Source organism: Aegilops tauschii, chromosome 3 (assembly GCF_002575655.3).
Source record: "Aegilops tauschii subsp. strangulata cultivar AL8/78 chromosome 3, Aet v6.0, whole genome shotgun sequence".
Classification (NCBI taxonomy): Eukaryota; Viridiplantae; Streptophyta; class Magnoliopsida; order Poales; family Poaceae; genus Aegilops; species Aegilops tauschii.
Window position 1 is genome coordinate 538,295,396 of NC_053037.3, and position 13,744 is coordinate 538,309,139.

Sequence of the window (13,744 nt, forward strand, 5' to 3'; positions counted from 1 at the left end):
CGTGAGGCATCCGAAACCACTCTTCCATCTTGCATTAGTACTCCTCCAAGTCCTAAGCGTGAAGCATCACAATACACTTGGAAGTCCTTGCGTATATCCGGCAGAATTAGCACTGGGGCTGTAGTCAAACGTTTCTTCAACTCCTGAAAACTTGCTTCACATTCATCAGTCCAATGGAACTTAGTGTCCTTCTTCAACAATGCCGTCATAGGCTTTGCAATCTTAGAGAAATTCTCAATAAATCTTCGATAATATCCCGCGAGTCCAAGAAAATTGCGGATCTCTCCAACTGAGGTGGGTGCCAACCACTCAGTGACTGACTGAACCTTGGTGGGATCCACTGCTATACCTTCTCCTGATATAACATGTCCAAGAAATCCAACTTCCTTCAACCAAAACTCACATTTACTGAACTTTGCATATAGTTGGTGTTCCCTGAGCTTCTCGAGAACTAAACGCAAATGCTCCTTGTGTTCCTATTCATTCTTCGAGTATACCAGGATATCATCAATGAACACCACAACGAACTTATCCAGGAACTCCATGAACACCTTGTTCATCATACTCATGAAATAGGCAGGGGCGTTAGTCAGTCCAAATGACATGACCGTATACTCATATAACCCGTACCTTGTGGTGAATGCTGTCTTAGGTATATCCTTCTCTCGAATCTTCAGCTGGTGATATCCTGATCGCAAATCGATCTTCGAAAACACTTTAGCTCCTGTCAATTAGTCAAATAGATCGTTGATCATCGGCAGTGGGTACTTGTTCTTGATCGTCACTTCATTCAACGCCCGATAATCAACAACCATTCTTAACGATCCATCCTTCTTCTCAACCAATAGCACTGGGGCTCCCCATGGTGATGAACTTCTTCGAATATAACCCTTCTCCAATAGCTCCTTAATCTGCTTTTTAATTTCCTCCAGATCGTTTGCAGGCATCCGGTAGGGTCTCTTCGATATGGGCCCGGTGCTTGGCAACAACTCTATCAAAAACTCGATATCTCGGTCTGGTGGCATGCCTGGTAACTCCACTAGAAAGATATGTGGGAAATCCTTTTTACTTGGCTCCTGAACAACTCCCGTGAGGGAATTAACTTGGCTCCTCCTAGGCGCATGCCTAGATACATACTTGATCCTTTTTCCCTCCGGGGTGGTGAGCAAAATTGACTTACTTGCGCAATCAATGTTTCCTCCATACATCGATAGCCAATCCATTCCTAGTATCACGTCCAATCCTTGTGACTCCAAAATTATCAGGTCTGAGGGGAAAACATGGCTTCCAATAGTCAATGGCATCTGAAAACATCCTTGGCTTGCCATATACTCCGCTCCTGGCGAACTTACTAACATGGGTGTCCTAAGTACCTTAGTGGGCAGTTTATACTTATCCATGAATCCCCTTGATATGTATGAATGTGATGCACCAGTATCAAAAAGAACGATTGCAGTAAAAGACTTAACCAAAAACTTACCAATAACTGCATCAGGCTGCTCCTCAACCTCCTCCACGTTCATGTGGTTCACTTGTCCCCTATTAAAAGGGTTGGGCTTGTTCCCAGCGCTTCCATTGCCATTCCCATTCTTCGCTTCAGGGCACTCAATGGCGTAGTGTCCAGTCTTCCTGCACTTGAAACAAGTAATGTGACTTAGGTCCTTCTTGGCGGGTGTGGCTGGGTTGGAGCGGTTCTGATTACTACCTGCTCCGTTCCCGTTTCCATTCTTGGAGCCATTATGGTCGTGGGAACTCCCTCCATTGTGGGTGTGGCCTCCATGGTTATGGACAAGTCCTCCCGAGTTCGGGGTTAAACGAGGCTTCTACTGAGCTCCTGAGTTGTACCTTCCTTGTCCATACTTCCTTTTGCGGCTCTCAATCTGTTGCTGCTTCCCTTCAATCATAAGACCCTTTTCTACCAACTCCTGGTAGTTATTGAATGTTGCCACCATCAACTGCATGCTCATCTCATCATTCAGCCCTTCCATAAACTTCTCCTGCTTTACGGCATCTGTGGCCACATCATCAGGGGCATAACGACATAACTTGCTAAACTCATCCACGTACTGCCCCACAGTACGGTTCCCTTGGCGTAAGTTGAGGAACTCACGCTTCTTCATGCTCATAGCTCCAGTTGAGACGTGGCCTGTGCGGAATGCTTGCTGAAACTGATCCCAAGTAACATTGGCTATGGGAAAAGTGGCTGTGTAATTCTCCCACCATGAGGCTGCTAGTCCATCCAACTGATGTGCAGCAAAACACACCTTCTCTGCATCTGTGCAACCTGCGGTGATCAACTCCCTTCCATCTTGCGTAGCCAATCATCCGCAACTATTGGCTCGGTGCTACTGGAAAACACCGGCGGCTGTAACCTCAGAAAACGAGCTAAGTTGTCAACTGGAGGAGGGTTGTTGTTGTTGTTGTTGCCTTGGTTCTGGACTAATATCTGCATCAAGGCATTCTGCCGCTGGATCAACTGGGTGATCTCCGGTGGGAAAAGAAATCCGGTGTCACGTCTCAGAGGCATCTGATGGGTTTAGAGGGGGGAGATTAGAATAGAAAAGAGGTCTAGTGAGAAAACACTACCAATATGCACATGAGACAAACACAATCATATCACTCAATCAATCAAGCAAGGGCATACAAACGGTCTAGAACCATCGTTAAAAGTGCTCAGACTACTACTATATACATGGGGAATACTACGAATCATATGGTGGTCTACTAGAAATTTTGATCGGTGGAAGACTCCATGATGTCCACTCCAGCTTCGTCTTCAAAGTCATCATCACTATCATCGGGGTCGGAGTCGGTGTCGTCGATGATGATGTAGTTATCCGGGCAAGTGGAATCGTCGTCCTCTCCTCCTGGCGCGGGGTCTCCCATGAATACTCCGATCTTCTTTATCAGGTCATCGTTCTTCTCCAATATTGTTGTGATTTCCTCCTCATATCCATCGCGTGTAGACTTGAGTTCCTCTTCTAGCTCGGTGATCCTTGTCATCGCCTTCTTCAAATCTATCATGCCTGCGCACATCTGGTTCTCCTGGCGTTGAATGTGCTGGTTTAACTCCTGCATGAATGCTGCGATGGACATGTCCTTCCTGGTACTGACCATCTCCCATTGCTCATCTCGGCGCCCGCATATCTGGTAGATAGTATCCTTGAGATCCTTGTGGTAAACTTCGCCAATGCATCCCATGGCGATGTGGGCTGCCATGCTCTTGCCTGGAATCCAGGTTGGGGCATCAAAGGAAAACTCTATGGGCTCAGTGACTGGCGTGAAAGTTCTTCCTGGAATTTGAACTTGAATCATCCAGCACTCCTCTTCTGGTAAGGTGGCGTTGAAGGTCCCGGTGAAGCTTGGTATTCCAATGTTCAGGTATCTAGTGACTTCCTTCAAGTGCCGTCCAAAGGGGGTGTGTTCATCCGGTTGTGCAAACTTGTTCCTTTGATCCGCCATCCTAGAGAGTAGAAAATGGAGAGGAGTCAGAAATGAGTAGAGAAGAATGACCTATGGCTTAACTTAGTGGTCGTGTCCTACACTCAGCGTGTGCTCTGATACCATCTTGTAGCGACCCGACCTCAAACGGTCAAGTCTCTGTGCCTCAGTGTCATCCCTGGATTGGTAATGCTGACACACACAGTACTCGAAGGATTTATAACAGGGTAGCAATCACACACTTATTACATCGAATGTCTCCAAAGAGAACTTATTACAATAAATATGGCTTAAGGCCATCTAATACGATAACAGCGGAAGGCTTGGAAGATAAAGTGAGTCCATCAACTCCATCGACATAGCGGAGCTGCACGGCAACGACCTAACGAACCTTACTCTTCGTCTGAAAAGTCTGCAACATGATATGTTGCAGCCCGAAAACGGGTCAGCACATGGAATATGCTGGCAAAATAACACAGTAGAGCAATGAATAGATAATGCTATCACTATATGCATATATGGCTGGTGGAGGCTCTATGGTTATATGATTTTGCGAAAAGCCAATTTTTCCCTACAACAAAGGAATAAATTTTATTTAACTATCATGGTAGTTGAAACATCATTGAGAAGGTTCCTCCAACTCAATCCCAATTAAGAGTAATTATCAACCCAGCAAATTAAATTAAGAGTGATGAGATACAATAGGAAAATCCAAGATGTCCATAACCGGGGACACGGCTAACCATGATTAGATTGTACACTCTACAGAGGTTTGCGCACTTTCCCCCACAAGACTCGATCTCCTCCGTTGGATTTCTCGCACTACAGGATGTTTGAGGAACGGATGACCGAGACACAGTCTTTCAGAAGCACTAACTCTTTACTCTGGGTGGACAGTTACACCTACTTTCCCCTACATCTGCTAGCCCACCACTGAAAGAGGTCATGCAACATACTCAACTATGCCAGAGCCCATAATGGCTTGTGGCTGCACACAGAAGTTTCTAGCATGAATAATCTTAAGATCCCTTTGAGCCTGGGTGGCGGACCGTAGGATGATCGCACGGGTACTCCGGGATATCCTAGGATAACACTGTATTCTCCAGGCGCCCAAACAAGCAATCCACCCAGATGTGTATTAAAGTTTCCACCTTAAGTTGAACCAATAATTAACATCTCACATCTGTCATGGATATACTCAAACCCAATCCACGTCTACGAGCATAGCATAGCAATATAAGCATAACATAGAAGTAACTCCCAAGGGTTTGATATGAATACAGGTAATAGGTTCTACCTCATCAACTACTTCCCAAACCCACAAGTTAATCACGAACGTCCACTGAATAAACTAAACCGAGAAAAAAGGCGAACCGAAGAAACCGAACTAGGGTTTTTTTAAAAACCCGACGGTTTTACCTAAACCGAAAAAACCGAACGGCCAAATTTGCGAACTCTGGCGCGGCTCCGGCGAGCGGGGCGGCGGCGAGGGCGACGGCGGGGTGCGGCGCAGGGCGGCGGAGGGCGGCGCGGCAGCGGCTCGGCGGCGGCGCAGCAGCAGGCGGCGAGCGGTGGCGTGTGGCAGCAGCGCGAGGCGGCGAGGTTGGCGGCTGGCGGCGGCGGCGACTTGGGGCTCCAAGGGGGCCCCGGGTTCGGCTTTTAAAGGGGGAGGGGAGGCGGCTTGCGGGAAGGGTGAGGCCATGGCGGCGACGGCAGCTCGGACTCCCTCGAGGAGTCCGGCTCGGAGACGACGGCGGCGCGGGGCTGGCTGGGCCAGCGGGGCCGCGGCCCAGTTCGGTCCGGCGGGGCTTTCTCTTATAAAATCAAATTCCGTCAAAAAGAAATTCTAGAAAAATAAATAAAAATCTACAAATACCAAAACAAATTTTCACCGTCTAAATAAAATATTTGGAACATGGTGAACATTTTCTTGGCCTAAAAAGCAATTTTGAAAAATGCATAATTTTCTAATTCAAATAAAATGCCAATAAAATTATTTATTTGATTTTAATATTTTTCCTCCAATATTTCATTTATTTTGGAGAGGTCATATTATCTCCTCTCTTATATTTTTATATGAAATATTTTCGGAGAGAAAAATAATAAAAGAAATGATCCTTGTTTCGATATTTGATAAAATTCAATATGAAAATCGTGAAATCTCCAACTCTCTCCGAGGGTCCTTGAGTTGCTTAGAATTTCTAGGATCGCGAAACGAAATGTAAATAAAATATGCTATGCATGAATGACCTGTGTATAACATTCCAAATTGAAAATTTGGGATGTTACACACATCAACCAAAACCCTAATGTCACCTAGATACTCCAATGTCACCTCAAGTATCCGTGGGTATGATTATACGATATGCATCACACAATCTCAGATTCATCTATTCAACCAACACAAAGTACTTGAAAGAGTGCCCCAAAGTTTCTACCGGAGAGTCAAGACGAAAACGTGTGCCAACCCCTATGCATAGATTCCCAAGGTCACGAAACCCGCAAGTTGATCACCAAAACATACATCAAGTGAATCAATAGAATACCCCATTGTCACCATGGGTATCCCACGCAAGACATACATCAAGTGTTCTCAAATCCTTAAATACTCAATCCGATAAGATAACTTCAAAGGGAAAACTCAATCCATTACAAGAGAGTAGAGGGGGAGAAACATCATAAGATCCAACTATAATAGCAAAGTTTGCGATACATCAAGATCGTGCCAAATCAAGAACACGAGAGAGAGAGATCAAACACATAGCTACTGGTACATACCCTCAGCCCCGAGGGTGAACTACTCCCTCCTCATCATGGAGAGCGCCGGTATGATGAAGATGGCCACCGGTGAGGGATCCCCCCTCCGGCAGGGTGCCGGAACAGGGTCCCGATTGGTTTTTGGTGGCTACAGAGGCTTGCGGCAGTGGAACTCAAGATCTAGGTTATGTTCTGGGGGTTTCTGTATTTATAGGAATTTTTGGCGTAGGTTTCACATCAGGGGGGTCTCCGAGTCGTCCACAAGATAGGGGCGTGCCCAGGGGGTAGGGCGCGCCCCCCACCCTCGTGGATGGCTCGGGACTCTTTTGGCCCAACTCTTTTACACCGGAGGCTTCTTTTGGTCCATAAAAAATCATCAAAAATTGGCACGTCAATTGGACTCCGTTTGGTATTCCTTTTCTGTAAAACTCAAAAGCAAGGAAAAAAACAGAAACTGGCACTGGGCTCTAGGTTAATAGGTTAGTCCCAAAATCATATAAAATAGCATATAAATGCATATAAAATATCCTAGATGGATAATATAATAGCATGGAACAATCAAAAATTATAGATACGTTGGAGACGTATCAAGCATCCCCAAGCTTAATTCCTACTCGTCCTCGAGTAGGTAAATGATAAAAACAGAATTTTTGATGTGGAATGCTACCTAACATATTTTTAATGTAATTTTCTTTATTGTGGCATGAATGTTCAGATCTGAAAGATTCAATACAAAATTTTAATATTGACATAAAAATAATAATACTTCAAGCATACTAACCAAGCAATTATGTCTTCTCAAAATAACATAGCCAAAGAAAGCTCATCCCTACAAAATCATATGTTTTGGCCATGCTTCATTTTCGTGACACAAAATGCTCCCATCATGCACAACCCCGATGACAAGCCAAGCAATTTTTTCATACTTTAGTATTCTCAAACTTTTTCAACTTTCACGCAATACATGAGCATGAGCCATGGACATAGCACTATGGGTGGAATAGAATATAATGATGGGGGTTGTGTGGAGAAGACAAAAAAGGAGAAAGTCTCACATCAACGCGGCCAACGGGCAATGGAGATGCCCATCAATTGATGTCAATGCAAGGAGTAGGGATTGCCATGCAACGGATGCACTAGAGCTATAAATGTATGAAAGCTCAACAAAAGAAACTAAGTGGGTGTTCATCCAACTTGCTTGCTCACGAAGACCAAGGGCATTTGAGGAAGCCCATTGTTGGAATATACAAGCCAAGTTCTATAATGAAAAATTCCCACTAGTATATGAAGTGACAAAATAAGAGACTCTCTATCATAGAGATCATGGTGCTACTTTGAAGCACAAGTGTGGAAAAAGGATAGTAGCATTGTCCCTTTTATTTCTTTTTTGGCCTTTCTCTTTTTTATGGGACAACGCTTTATTAATGATGATCATCACACTTCTATTTATTTACAACTCAATGATTACAAGTCGATACTAGAACAAAATATGACTCTATATGAGTGCCTCCGGCGGTGTACCGAGATGGGCAATGAATCAAGAGCGACATGTATGACAAATTATGCATGGTGGCTTTGCCACAAATACGATGTCAACTACATCATCATGCAGGGCAATATGACAATGATGAAGCGTGTCATAATAAATGGAATGGTGGAAAGTTGCATGGCAATATATCTCGGAATGGCTATGGAAATGCCATAATAGTTAGGTATGGTGGCTGTTTTGAGGAAGATATAAGGAGGTTTATGTGTGATAGAGCATATCATATCACGGGGTTTGGATGCACCGGCGAAGTCTGCACCAACTCTCAAGGTGAGAAAGGGCAATGCACGGTACCGAAGAGGCTAGCAATGATGGAAAGGTGAGAGTGCGTATAATCCATGGACTCAACATTTGTCATAAAGAACTCACATACTTATTGCAAAAATCTACAAGTCATCAAAAACCAAGCATTAGGCGCATGCTCCTAGGGGGATATATTGGTAGGAAAATACCATCGCTCGTCCCCGACCGGCACTCATAAGGATGACAATCAAAGAACACCTCATGTTTCAAATTTGTTACACAACGGTTACCATACGTGCATGCTACGGGACTTGCAAACTTCAACAGAAGCATTTATCAAATTCACAATTACTCAACTAGCACAACTCTAATATCACCATCTTCATATCTCAAAACAATCATCAAGTGTCAAACTTCTCATAGTATTCAATGCGCTCTATATGAAAGATTTTATTATACCCATCTTGAATGCCCATCATATTAGGACTAAATTCATAACCAAAGCAAATTACCATGCTGTTTAAGACTCTCAAAATAATATAAGTGAAGCATGAGAGTTCATCTATTTCTTCAAAATAAAACCACTGTCGTGCTCTAAAAGGATATAAGTGAAGCACTAGAGCAAATGACAAACTACTCCGAAAGATATAAGTGAAGATCAATGAGTAGTCGAATAATTATGCAACTATGTGAAGACTCTCTAACATTTAAGAATTTCAGATCTTGGGATATTATTCAAACAGCAAGCAAAACAAAACAAAATAAAATGACGCTCCAAGCAAAACACATATCATGTGGTGAATAAAAATATAGCTCCAAGTAAAGTTACCGATAGATGAAGACGGAAGAGGGGATGCCATCCGGGGCATCCCCAAGCTTAGGCTCTTGGTTATCCTTGAATATCACCTTGGGGTGCCTTGGGCATCCCCAAGCTTAGGCTCTTGCCACTCCTTATTCCATAGTCCATCGAATCTTTACCCAAAACTTGAAAACTTCACAACACAAAACTTAACAAAAAACTCGTAAGCTCCGTTAGTATAAGAAAATAAATCACCACTTAGGTACTGTTGTGAACTCATTATAAATTTATATTGGTGTAATATCTACTGTATTACAACTTCTCTATGGTTCATACCCTCCGATACTACTCATAGATTCATCAAAATAAGCGAACAACACAATGAAAACAGAATCTGTCAAAAACAGAACAGTCTCTAGTAATCTGTATCATTCGAATACTTATGTAACTCCAAAAATTATACCAAATTAGGAAAGCCTGAGAAATTTGTGTACCAATCCAAAGAAAAAAGAATCAGATCAAAATCACTTTCTTTGAATTGTGAAAACTAATTTACTGGGCGCAAAAGTTTCTGATTTTCAGCAGCATCAACACAACTATCACCGTAAGCTATCCTAAAGGTGTTACTTGGCACTTTATGGAAACAAAAGCTATAAAACATGATTACTACAGTAGCATAATCATGTGAACACATAAAAAAAGTAAAGGTAAATATTGGGTTGTCTCCCAACAAGCGCTTTTCTTTAATGCCTTTTTGCTAGGCATGATGATTTCAATGATGCTCGCATAAAAGATTTGAATTGAAACATAAAGAGAGCATCATGAAGCATATTAATAACACATTTAAGTCTAACCCACTTCCTATGCATAGGGATTTTGTGAGCAAACAACTTATGGTAACAATAATCAACTAGCGTAGGAAGGTAAAACAAGCAAATCTTCCAGATTTTCAACACATAGAGAGGAAACTTGATATTATTGCAATATGTAGAAGCATATGATCCTCTCTCATAATAATTTTCAGTAGCATCATGAATGAATTCAACCATATAACCAGCACATAAAGCATTCTTTTCATGATCTACTTGCATAGAAATTTTACTACTCTCCACATAAGCAAATTTCTTCTCATGAACAATAGTGGGAGCAAACTCAACAAAATAACTATCATGTGAAGCATAATCCAATTGAAAATTAAAATCATGATGACAACTTTCATGGTTATCTTTATTCTTTATAGCATACGTGTCATCACAATAATCATCATAAATAGGAGGCATGCTTTCATTATAATAAATTTTCTCATCAAAACTTGGGGGACTAAACATATCATCTTCATCAAACATAGCATCCCCAAGCCTGTGGCTTTGCATATCATTAGCGTCATGAGTATTCAAAGAATTCATACTAACAACATTGCAATCATGCTCATCATTCACATATTTTATGCCATGCATTCTATGTAATTCTTCTTCTAGTACTTGAGCACAATTTTCCTTCCCATCGTTTTCACGAAAGACATTAAAAAGATGAGGCATATGAGGCACCCTTAATTCCATTTTTTTGTATTTTTCTTTTATAGACTAAACTAGTGATAAAACAAGAAACTAAAAGAATCTATTTCAAGATCTAAAGATATACCTTCAAGCACTCACCTCCCCGGCAACGGCGCCAGAAATTGCTTGATGTCTACTACACAACCTTCTTCTTGTAGACGTTGTTGGGCCTCTAAGTGCAGAGGTTTGTAGGACAGTAGCAAATTTCCCTCAAGTGGATGACCTAAGGTTTATCAATCCGTGGGAGATGTAGGATGAAGATGGTCTCTCTCAAACAACCCTGCAACAAAATAACAAAGAGTCTCTTGTGTCCCCAACACACCCAATACAATGGTAAATTGTATAGGTGCACTAGTTCGGCGAAGAGATGGTCATACAAGTGCAATATGGATGGTAGATATAGGTTTTTGTAATCTAAAAATATAAAAACAGCAAGGTAACTAATGATAAAAGTGAGCGTAAACGGTATTGCAATGCAAGGAAACAAGGCCTAGGGTTCATACTTTCACTAGTGCAAGTTCTCTCAACGATAATAGCATAATTAGATAATATAACAACCCCTCAACATGCAACAAAGAGTCACTCCAAAGTCACTAATAGCGGAGAACAAACAAAGAGATTATTGTAGGGTACGAAACCACCTCAAAGTTATCCTTTCTGATCGATCTATTCAAGAGTCCGTAGTAAAATAACACGAAGCTATTCTTTCCGTTCAATCTATCCTAGAGTTCGTACTAGAATAACACCTTAAGACACACATCAACCAAAACCCTAATGTCACCTAGATACTCCAATGTCACCTCAAGTATCCGTGGGTATGATTATACGATATGCATCACACAATCTCAGATTCATCTATTCAACCAACACAAAGTACTTCAAGGAGTGCCCCAAAGTTTCTGCCGGAGAGTCAAGACGAAAACGTGTGTCAACCCCTATGCATAGATTCCCAAGGTCACGGAACCCGCAAGTTGATCACCAAAACATACATCAAGTGAATCAATAGAATACCCCATTGTCACCACGGGTATCCCACGCAAGACATACATGAAGTGTTCTCAAATCCTTAAAGACTCAATCCGATAAGATAACTTCAAAGCGAAAACTCAATCCATTGGAAGAGAGTAGAGGGGGAGAAACATCATAAGATCCAACTATAATAGCAAAGCTCGCGATACATCAAGATCATGCCAAATCAAGAACACGAGAGAGAGAGAGAGATCAAACACATAGCTACTGGTACATACCCTCAGCCCCGAGGGTGAACTACTCCCTCCTCGTCATGGAGAGCGTCGGGATGATGAAGATGGCCACCGGTGAGGGATCCCCCCTCCGGCAGGGTGCCGGAACAGGGCCCCGATTGGTTTTTGGTGGCTACAGATGCTTGCGGCGGCGGAACTCCCGATCTAGGTTATGTTCTGGGGGTTTCTGTATTTATAGGAATTTTTGGCGTAGGTTTCACGTCAGGGGGTCTCCGAGTCGTCCACGACATAGGGGGCGCACCCAGGGGGGTAGGCCGCGCCCCCACCCTCGTGGATGGCTCGGGACTCTTCTGGCCCAACTCTTTTACTCCGGAGGCTTCTTTTGGTCCATAAAAAATCATCAAAAATTGGCACGTCAATTGGACTCCGTTTGGTATTCCTTTTCTGTAAAACTCAAAAGCAAGGAAAAAACAGAAACTGGCACTGGGCTCTAGGTTAATAGGTTAGTCCCAAAAATCATATAAAATAGCATATAAATGCATATAAAACATCCTAGATGGATAATATAATAGCATGGAACAATCAAAAATTATAGATACGTTGTAGACGTATCAAACCATCACTTTCTTATTTGCGCACTTGGGGATGTTTGGCAAAGGTCAATATTCCTATTCCTAAGAAACGCAAACTTGGACCAAGACAGTGGATTGTGTCTTTCGAGGGTATGCTCAACGGAGCATTGCTTATAGATTGTTAGTGGTAAAATCTGAAGTACCTGATATGCATGTTGATACTATAATGGAATCTCGTGATGCAACATTTTTTTAGAACATATTTCCTATGAAAGATATTGATACGTCTCCGTCGTATCTACTTTTCCAAACACTTTTGCCCTTGTTTTGGACTCTAACTTGCATGATTTGAATGGAACTAACCCGGACTGACGCTGTTTTCAGCAGAATTTCCATGGTGTTATTTATGTGCAGAAACAAAAGTTCTCGGAATGACCTAAAACTCCACGGAACTTATTTTTGGAAAATATTAAAAATACTCGAAAAAGAATCCACGTCAGGAGGGCCTCTACCTGTCCACGAGGGTGGGGGCGCGCCTGCCCCCCTGGGCGCGCCCCCTGCCTCGTGGGCCCCCTGTTGCTCCACCGACCTCAACTCCAACTCCATATATTCGTCTTCGGGGAGCAAAAAAATCAAGGAGAAAGATTCATCGCATTTTACGATACGGAGCCGCCGCCAAGCCCTAAAACCTCTCGGGAGGGCTAATCTGGAGTCCGTTCGGGGCTCCGGAGAGGGGAATCCGTCGCCATCGTCATCATCAACCATCCTCCATCACTAATTTCATGATGCTCACCGCCGTGCGTAAGTAATTCCATCGTAGGTTTGCTGGACGGTGATGGGTTGGATGAGATTTATCATGTAATCGAGTTAGTTTTGTTAGGGTTTGATCCCTAGTATCCACTATGTTCTGAGATTGATGTTGCTATGACTTTGCTATGCTTAATGCTTGTCACTAGGGCCCGGGTGCCATGATTTCATATCTGAACCTATTATGTTTTCATGAATATATGTGAGTTCTTGATCCTATCTTGCAAGTCTATAGTCACCTACTATGTGTTATGATCCGGCAGCCCTGAAGTGACAATAATCAGGACCACTCCCGGTGATGACCATAGTTTGAGGAGTTCATGTATTCACTATGTGTTAATGCTTTGGTCCGGTACTGTATTAAAAGGAGGCCTTAATATCCCTTAGTTTCCATTAGGACCCCGCTGCCACGGGAGGGTAGGACAAAAGATGTCATGCAAGTTCTTTTCCATAAGCACGTACGACTATATTCGGAATACATGCCTACATTACATTGATGAATTGGAGCTAGTTCTGTGTCACCCTATGTTATGATTGTTACATGATGAACCGCATCCGGCGTAATTCTCCATCACCGATCCAATGCCTACGAGCTTTTCACATACTGTTCTTCGCTTCTTTACTTTTCCGTTGCTACTGTTACAATCACTACAAAACCCAAAAATATTACTTTTGTTACCGTTACCGTTACTTCCATACTACTTTGCTACTAAATACTTTGTTGCAGATACTAAGTTATCAAGGTGTGGTTGAATTGACAACTCAACTGCTAATACTTGAGAATATTCTTTGGCTCCCCTTGTGTCGAATCAATAAATTTG